This window comes from Phalangium opilio, unplaced genomic scaffold, assembly GCF_054372755.1.
Source record: "Phalangium opilio isolate 3A_F unplaced genomic scaffold, DU_Popi_V2 ptg000082l_1, whole genome shotgun sequence".
NCBI lineage: Eukaryota > Metazoa > Arthropoda > Arachnida > Opiliones > Phalangiidae > Phalangium > Phalangium opilio.
The window spans coordinates 14,627,105-14,636,155 of record NW_028324189.1 but is presented as its reverse complement, the minus strand read 5'-3'; the positions used below and the strand labels follow the sequence as shown (position 1 = coordinate 14,636,155).

At 45.3% G+C, this 9,051-nt stretch overlaps 3 non-coding genes across 3 annotated transcripts; all 3 read right to left on the bottom strand.

Annotated features, from left to right (window-relative positions):
• Positions 1–366: 366 nt before the first annotated feature.
• TRNAD-GUC (transfer RNA aspartic acid (anticodon GUC)) lies at positions 367–439 on the bottom strand. Its single transcript has one exon. It is a non-coding gene; the product is annotated as a tRNA-Asp (tRNA).
• A 3,152-nt stretch (positions 440–3,591) lies between these two features.
• TRNAD-GUC (transfer RNA aspartic acid (anticodon GUC)) lies at positions 3,592–3,664 on the bottom strand. Its single transcript has one exon. It is a non-coding gene; the product is annotated as a tRNA-Asp (tRNA).
• Positions 3,665–5,938: 2,274 nt separating this feature from the next.
• TRNAD-GUC (transfer RNA aspartic acid (anticodon GUC)) lies at positions 5,939–6,011 on the bottom strand. Its single transcript has one exon. It is a non-coding gene; the product is annotated as a tRNA-Asp (tRNA).
• Between the last annotated feature and the right edge of the window lie 3,040 nt (positions 6,012–9,051).

The window sequence follows — 9,051 nt, the reverse complement described above, 5'->3', positions numbered from 1 at the left end:
CCAAAAATTAAATGTTCGTCAGGTATTGTGGAAAAACTTTGGATTTTTACGTTGCATTTGAGATCTCACAACACCGCTCCCGAGTGGGCTCGAACCACCAACCTTTTTACTAACAGCTGAACGCGCTAACCATTGCGCAACGGAAGCCCAAAATTAAATGTTCGTCAGGTATTGTGGAAAAACTTTGGATGTTACGTTACATCTAAGACCTCACAACACCGTTCCCGGATGGGCTCGAACCACCAACCTTTCGGTTAACAACCAAACGCGCTAACTATTGAGCCATGGAAGCTCAGAAAATAAATGGTCGTCAGGTATTGTGGAAAAACTCTGACATTTTACGTTACATCTTAGATCTCACAACACCGCTCCCGGTTGGGCTCGAACCAACAACCTTTCGGTTGACAGCCGAACGCGCTAACCATTGCGCAACGGAAGCCCAAAAATTAAATGTTCGTCAGGTATTGTGGAAAAACTTTGGATTTTTACGTTACATCTTAGATCTCACAACACCGCTCCCGGTTGGGCTCGAACCACCAACCTTTCGGTTAACAGCCGAACGCGCTAACCATTGCGCAACGGAAGCCCAAAAATTAAATGTTCGTCAGGTATTGTGGAAAAACTTTGGATTTTTACGTTACATCTTAGATCTCACAACACCGCTCCCGGTTGGGCTCGAACCACCAACCTTTCGGTTAACAGCCGAACGCGCTAACCATTGCGCAACGGAAGCCCAAAAATTAAATGTTCATCAGGTATTGTGGAAAAACTTTGGATTTTTACGTTACATTTGAGATCTCACAACACCGCTCCCGAGTGGGTTCGAACCATCAACCTTTCTATTAACAGCTGAACGCGCTAACCATTGCAAGACGGAAGCCCAAAAATTAAATGTTCGTCAGGTATTGTGGAAAAACTTCGAATTTTTCCGTTACATTTGAGATCTCACAACACCGCTCACGGGTGGTCTCGAACACCAACCTTTCGGTTAACAGCCGAACGCGCTAACCATTGAGCCATGGAAGCTCAGAAAATAAATGGTCGTCAGGTATTGTGGAAAAACTTTGGATTTTTACGTTACATTTGAGATCTCACAACACCGCTCCCGAGTGGGCTCGAACCACCAACCTTTCTTTTAACAGCTGAACGCGCTAACCATTGCGCAACGGAAGCCCGAAAATGATATGGTCGTCAGGTATTGTGGAAAAACTTTGGATTTTACGTTACATCTAAGACCTCACAACACCGTTCCCGGATGGGCTCGAACCACCAACCTTTCGGTTAACAGCCGAACGCGCTAACCATTGTGCAACGGAAGCCCAAAAATTAAATGTTCGTCAGGTATTGTGGAAAAACTTTGGATTTTTACGTTACATTTGAGATCTCACAACACCGCTCCCGAGTGGGCTCGAACCACCAACCTTTCTATTAACAGCTGAACGCGCTAACCATTGCGCAACGGAAGCCCAAAAATTAAATGTTCGTCAGGTATTGTGGAAAAACTTTGGATTTTTACGTTGCATTTGAGATCTCACAACACCGCTCCCGAGTGGGCTCGAACCACCAACCTTTTTACTAACAGCTGAACGCGCTAACCATTGCGCAACGGAAGCCCAAAATTAAATGTTCGTCAGGTATTGTGGAAAAACTTTGGATTTTACGTTACATCTAAGACCTCACAACACCGTTCCCGGATGGGCTCGAACCACCAACCTTTCGGTTAACAGCCGAACGCGCTAACCATTGCGCAACGGAAGCCCAAAAATTAAGTGTTCGTCAGGTATTGTGGAAAAACTTTGAATTTTTACGTCACATTTGAGATCTCACATTACCGCTCCCAGGTGGGCTCGAACCACCAACCTTTCGGTTAACAGCCGAACGCGCTAACCATTGCGCAACGGAAGCCCAAAAATTAAATGTTCGTCAGGTATTGTGAAAAAACTTTGAATTTTTCCGTTACATTTGAGATCTCACAACACCGCTCACGGGTGGTCTCGAACACCAACCTTTCGGTTAACAGCCGAACGCGCTAACCATTGAGCCATGGAAGCTCAGAAAATAAATAGTCGTCAGGTATTGTGGAAAAACTTTGGATTTTTACGTTACATTTGAGATCTCACAACACCGCTCCCGAGTGGGCTCGAACCACCAACCTTTCTTTTAACAGCTGAACGCGCTAACCATTGCGCAACGGAAGCCCGAAAATGATATGGTCGTCAGGTATTGTGGAAAAACTTTGGATTTTACGTTACATCTAAGACCTCACAACACCGCTCCCGGATGGGCTCGAACCACCAACCTTTCGGTTAACAGCCGAACGCGCTAACCATTGCGCAACGGATGCCCAAAAATTAAATGTTCGTCAGGTATTGTGGAAAAACTTTGAATTTTTCCGTTACATTTGAGATCTCACAACACCGCTCCCGAGTGGGCTCGAACCACCAACCTTTCTATTAACAGCTGAACGCGCTAACCATTGCGCAACGGAAGCCCAAAAATTAAATGTTCGTCAGGTATAGTGGAAAAACTTTGGATTTTTACGTTGCATTTGAGATCTCACAAAACCGCTCCCGAGTGGGCTCGAACCACCAACCTTTCTATTAACAGCTGAACGCGCTAACCATTGCGCAACGGAAGCCCAAAATTAAATGTTCGTCAGGTATTGTGGAAAAACTTTGAATTTTTACGTTACATTTGAGATCTCACAACACCGTTCCCGGGTGGGCTCGAACCACCAACCTTTCGGTTAACAGCCGAAAGCGCTAACCATTGAGCTATGGAAGCTCAGAAAATAAATGGTCGTCAGGTATTGTGGAAAAACTTTGACTTTTTACGTCACATCTGAGACCTCACAACACCGCTCCCGGGTGGGCTCGAACCACCAACCTTTCGACTAACAGCTGAACGCGCTAACCATTGCGCAACGGAAGCCCAAAAATTAAATGTTCGTCAGGTATTGTGGAAAAACTTTGAATTTTTACGTTACACATAAGATCTCACAACACCGCTCCCGGGAGGGCTCAAACCACCAACCTTTCGGTTAACAGCCGAACGCGCTAACCATTGCGCAACGGATGCCCAAAAATTAAATGTTCGTCAGGTATTGTGGAAAAACTTTGGATTTTTACGTTACATTTGAGATCTCACAACACCGCTCCCGAGTGGGCTCGAACCACCAACCTTTCTATTAACAGCTGAACGCGCTAACCATTGCGCAACGGAAGCCCAAAAATTAAATGTTCGTCAGGTATTGTGGAAAAACTTTGGATTTTTACGTTGCATTTGAGATCTCACAACACCGCTCCCGAGTGGGCTCGAACCACCAACCTTTTTACTAACAGCTGAACGCGCTAACCATTGCGCAACGGAAGCCCAAAATTAAATGTTCGTCAGGTATTGTGGAAAAACTTTGGATGTTACGTTACATCTAAGACCTCACAACACCGTTCCCGGATGGGCTCGAACCACCAACCTTTCGGTTAACAACCAAACGCGCTAACTATTGAGCCATGGAAGCTCAGAAAATAAATGGTCGTCAGGTATTGTGGAAAAACTCTGACATTTTACGTTACATCTTAGATCTCACAACACCGCTCCCGGTTGGGCTCGAACCAACAACCTTTCGGTTGACAGCCGAACGCGCTAACCATTGCGCAACGGAAGCCCAAAAATTAAATGTTCGTCAGGTATTGTGGAAAAACTTTGGATTTTTACGTTACATCTTAGATCTCACAACACCGCTCCCGGTTGGGCTCGAACCACCAACCTTTCGGTTAACAGCCGAACGCGCTAACCATTGCGCAACGGAAGCCCAAAAATTAAATGTTCGTCAGGTATTGTGGAAAAACTTTGGATTTTTACGTTACATCTTAGATCTCACAACACCGCTCCCGGTTGGGCTCGAACCACCAACCTTTCGGTTAACAGCCGAACGCGCTAACCATTGCGCAACGGAAGCCCAAAAATTAAATGTTCATCAGGTATTGTGGAAAAACTTTGGATTTTTACGTTACATTTGAGATCTCACAACACCGCTCCCGAGTGGGTTCGAACCATCAACCTTTCTATTAACAGCTGAACGCGCTAACCATTGCAAGACGGAAGCCCAAAAATTAAATGTTCGTCAGGTATTGTGGAAAAACTTCGAATTTTTCCGTTACATTTGAGATCTCACAACACCGCTCACGGGTGGTCTCGAACACCAACCTTTCGGTTAACAGCCGAACGCGCTAACCATTGAGCCATGGAAGCTCAGAAAATAAATGGTCGTCAGGTATTGTGGAAAAACTTTGGATTTTTACGTTACATTTGAGATCTCACAACACCGCTCCCGAGTGGGCTCGAACCACCAACCTTTCTTTTAACAGCTGAACGCGCTAACCATTGCGCAACGGAAGCCCGAAAATGATATGGTCGTCAGGTATTGTGGAAAAACTTTGGATTTTACGTTACATCTAAGACCTCACAACACCGTTCCCGGATGGGCTCGAACCACCAACCTTTCGGTTAACAGCCGAACGCGCTAACCATTGTGCAACGGAAGCCCAAAAATTAAATGTTCGTCAGGTATTGTGGAAAAACTTTGGATTTTTACGTTACATTTGAGATTTCACAACACCGCTCCCGAGTGGGCTCGAACCACAAACCTTTCTATTAACAGCTGAACGCGCTAACCATTGCGCAACGGAAGCCGAAAAATTAAATGTTCGTCAGGTATTGTGGAAAAACTTTGGATTTTTACGTTACATTTGAGATCTCACAACACCGTTCCCGAGTGGGCTCGAACCACCAACCTTTCTATTAACAGCTGAACGCGCTAACCATTGCGCAACGGAAGCCCAAAAATTAAATGTTCGTCAGGTTTTGTGGAAAAACTTTGGATTTTTACGTTACATTTGAGATCTCACAACACCGCTCCCGAGTGGGTTCGAACCATCAACCTTTCTATTAAAAGCTGAACGCGCTAACCATTGCAAGACGGAAGCCCAAAAATTAAATGTTCGTCAGGTATTGTGGAAAAACTTCGAATTTTTCCGTTACATTTGAGATCTCACAACACCGCTCACGGGTGGTCTCGAACACCAACCTTTCGGTTAACAGCCGAAAGCGCTAACCATTGAGCTATGGAAGCTCAGAAAATAAATGGTCGTCAGGTATTGTGGAAAAACTTTGACTTTTTACGTCACATCTGAGACCTCACAACACCGCTCCCGGGTGGGCTCGAACCACCAACCTTTCGACTAACAGCTGAACGCGCTAACCATTGCGCAACGGAAGCCCAAAAATTAAATGTTCGTCAGGTATTGTGGAAAAACTTTGAATTTTTACGTTACACATAAGATCTCACAACACCGCTCCCGGGAGGGCTCAAACCACCAACCTTTCGGTTAACAGCCGAACGCGCTAACCATTGCGCAACGGATGCCCAAAAATTAAATGTTCGTCAGGTATTGTGGAAAAACTTTGGATTTTTACGTTACATTTGAGATCTCACAACACCGCTCCCGAGTGGGCTCGAACCACCAACCTTTCTATTAACAGCTGAACGCGCTAACCATTGCGCAACGGAAGCCCAAAAATTAAATGTTCGTCAGGTATTGTGGAAAAACTTTGGATTTTTACGTTGCATTTGAGATCTCACAACACCGCTCCCGAGTGGGCTCGAACCACCAACCTTTTTACTAACAGCTGAACGCGCTAACCATTGCGCAACGGAAGCCCAAAATTAAATGTTCGTCAGGTATTGTGGAAAAACTTTGGATGTTACGTTACATCTAAGACCTCACAACACCGTTCCCGGATGGGCTCGAACCACCAACCTTTCGGTTAACAGCCAAACGCGCTAACTATTGAGCCATGGAAGCTCAGAAAATAAATGGTCGTCAGGTATTGTGGAAAAACTCTGACATTTTACGTTACATCTTAGATCTCACAACACCGCTCCCGGTTGGGCTCGAACCAACAACCTTTCGGTTGACAGCCGAACGCGCTAACCATTGCGCAACGGAAGCCCAAAAATTAAATGTTCGTCAGGTATTGTGGAAAAACTTTGGATTTTTACGTTACATCTTAGATCTCACAACACCGCTCCCGGTTGGGCTCGAACCACCAACCTTTCGGTTAACAGCCGAACGCGCTAACCATTGCGCAACGGAAGCCCAAAAATTAAATGTTCGTCAGGTATTGTGGAAAAACTTTGGATTTTTACGTTACATCTTAGATCTCACAACACCGCTCCCGGTTGGGCTCGAACCACCAACCTTTCGGTTAACAGCCGAACGCGCTAACCATTGCGCAACGGAAGCCCAAAAATTAAATGTTCATCAGGTATTGTGGAAAAACTTTGGATTTTTACGTTACATTTGAGATCTCACAACACCGCTCCCGAGTGGGTTCGAACCATCAACCTTTCTATTAACAGCTGAACGCGCTAACCATTGCAAGACGGAAGCCCAAAAATTAAATGTTCGTCAGGTATTGTGGAAAAACTTCGAATTTTTCCGTTACATTTGAGATCTCACAACACCGCTCACGGGTGGTCTCGAACACCAACCTTTCGGTTAACAGCCGAACGCGCTAACCATTGAGCCATGGAAGCTCAGAAAATAAATGGTCGTCAGGTATTGTGGAAAAACTTTGGATTTTTACGTTACATTTGAGATCTCACAACACCGCTCCCGAGTGGGCTCGAACCACCAACCTTTCTTTTAACAGCTGAACGCGCTAACCATTGCGCAACGGAAGCCCGAAAATGATATGGTCGTCAGGTATTGTGGAAAAACTTTGGATTTTACGTTACATCTAAGACCTCACAACACCGTTCCCGGATGGGCTCGAACCACCAACCTTTCGGTTAACAGCCGAACGCGCTAACCATTGAGCCATGGAAGCTCAGAAAATAAATGGTCGTCAGGTATTGTGGAAAAACTTTGGATTTTTACGTTACATTTGAGATCTCACAACACCGCTCCCGAGTGGGCTCGAACCACCAACCTTTCTTTTAACAGCTGAACGCGCTAACCATTGCGCAACGGAAGCCCGAAAATGATATGGTCGTCAGGTATTGTGGAAAAACTTTGGATTTTACGTTACATCTAAGACCTCACAACACCGTTCCCGGATGGGCTCGAACCACCAACCTTTCGGTTAACAGCCGAACGCGCTAACCATTGTGCAACGGAAGCCCAAAAATTAAATGTTCGTCAGGTATTGTGGAAAAACTTTGGATTTTTACGTTACATTTGAGATCTCACAACACCGCTCCCGAGTGGGCTCGAACCACCAACCTTTCTATTAACAGCTGAACGCGCTAACCATTGCGCAACGGAAGCCGAAAAATTAAATGTTCGTCAGGTATTGTGGAAAAACTTTGGATTTTTACGTTACATTTGAGATCTCACAACACCGTTCCCGAGTGGGCTCGAACCACCAACCTTTCTATTAACAGCTGAACGCGCTAACCATTGCGCAACGGAAGCCCAAAAATTAAATGTTCGTCAGGTTTTGTGGAAAAACTTTGAATTTTTCCGTTACATTTGAGATCTCACAACACCGCTCACGGGTGTTCTCGAACACCAACCTTTCGGTTAACAGCCGAACGCGCTAACCATTGAGCCATGGAAGCTCAGAAAATAAATGGTCGTCAGGTATTGTGGAAAAACTTTGGATTTTTACGTTACATTTGAGATCTCACAACACCGCTCCCGAGTGGGCTCGAACCACCAACCTTTCTTTTAACAGCTGAACGCGCTAACCATTGCGCAACGGAAGCCCGAAAATGATATGGTCGTCAGGTATTGTGGAAAAACTTTGGATTTTACGTTACATCTAAGACCTCACAACACCGTTCCCGGATGGGCTCGAACCACCAACCTTCCGGTTAACAGCCGAACGCGCTAACCATTGTGCAACGGAAGCCCAAAAATTAAATGTTCGTCAGGTATTGTGGAAAAACTTTGGATTTTTACGTTACATTTGAGATCTCACAACACCGCTCCCGAGTGGGCTCGAACCACCAACCTTTCTATTAACAGCTGAACGCGCTAACCATTGCGCAACGGAAGCCGAAAAATTAAATGTTCGTCAGGTATTGTGGAAAAACTTTGGATTTTTACGTTACATTTGAGATCTCACAACACCGTTCCCGAGTGGGCTCGAACCACCAACCTTTCTATTAACAGCTGAACGCGCTAACCATTGCGCAACGGAAGCCCAAAAATTAAATGTTCGTCAGGTTTTGTGGAAAAACTTTGAATTTTTCCGTTACAATTTGAGATCTCACAACACCGCTCAAGGGTGTTCTCGAACACCAACCTTTCGGTTAACAGCCGAACGCGCTAACCATTGAGCCATGGAAGCTCAGAAAATAAATGGTCGTCAGGTATTGTGGAAAAACTTTGGATTTTTACGTTACATTTGAGATCTCACAACACCGCTCCCGAGTGGGCTCGAACCACCAACCTTTCTTTTAACAGCTGAACGCGCTAACCATTGCGCAACGGAAGCCCGAAAATGATATGGTCGTCAGGTATTGTGGAAAAACTTTGGATTTTACGTTACATCTAAGACCTCACAAAACCGCTCCCGGATGGGCTCGAACCACCAACCTTTCGGTTAAAAGCCGAACGCGCTAACCATTGAGCCATGGAAGCTCAGAAAATAAATGGTCGTCAGGTATTGTGGAAAAACTTTGGATTTTACGTTACATCTAAGACCTCACAACACCGTTCCCGGATGGGCTCGAACCACCAACCTTTCGGTTAACAGCCGAACGCGCTAACCATTGCGCAACGGAAGCCCAAAAAAAAAATGTTCGTCAGGTATTGTGGAAAAAATTTGAATTTTTACGTCACATTTGAGATCTCACAACACCGCTCCCGAGTGGGCTCGAACCACCAACCTTTCGGTTAACAGCCGAACGCGCTAACCATTGCGCAACGGAAGCCCGAAAATGATATGGTCGTCAGGTATTGTGGAAAAACTTTGGATTTTTCCGTTACATTTGAGATGTCACAACACCGCTCCCGGGTGGTCTCGAACCACCAACCTTTC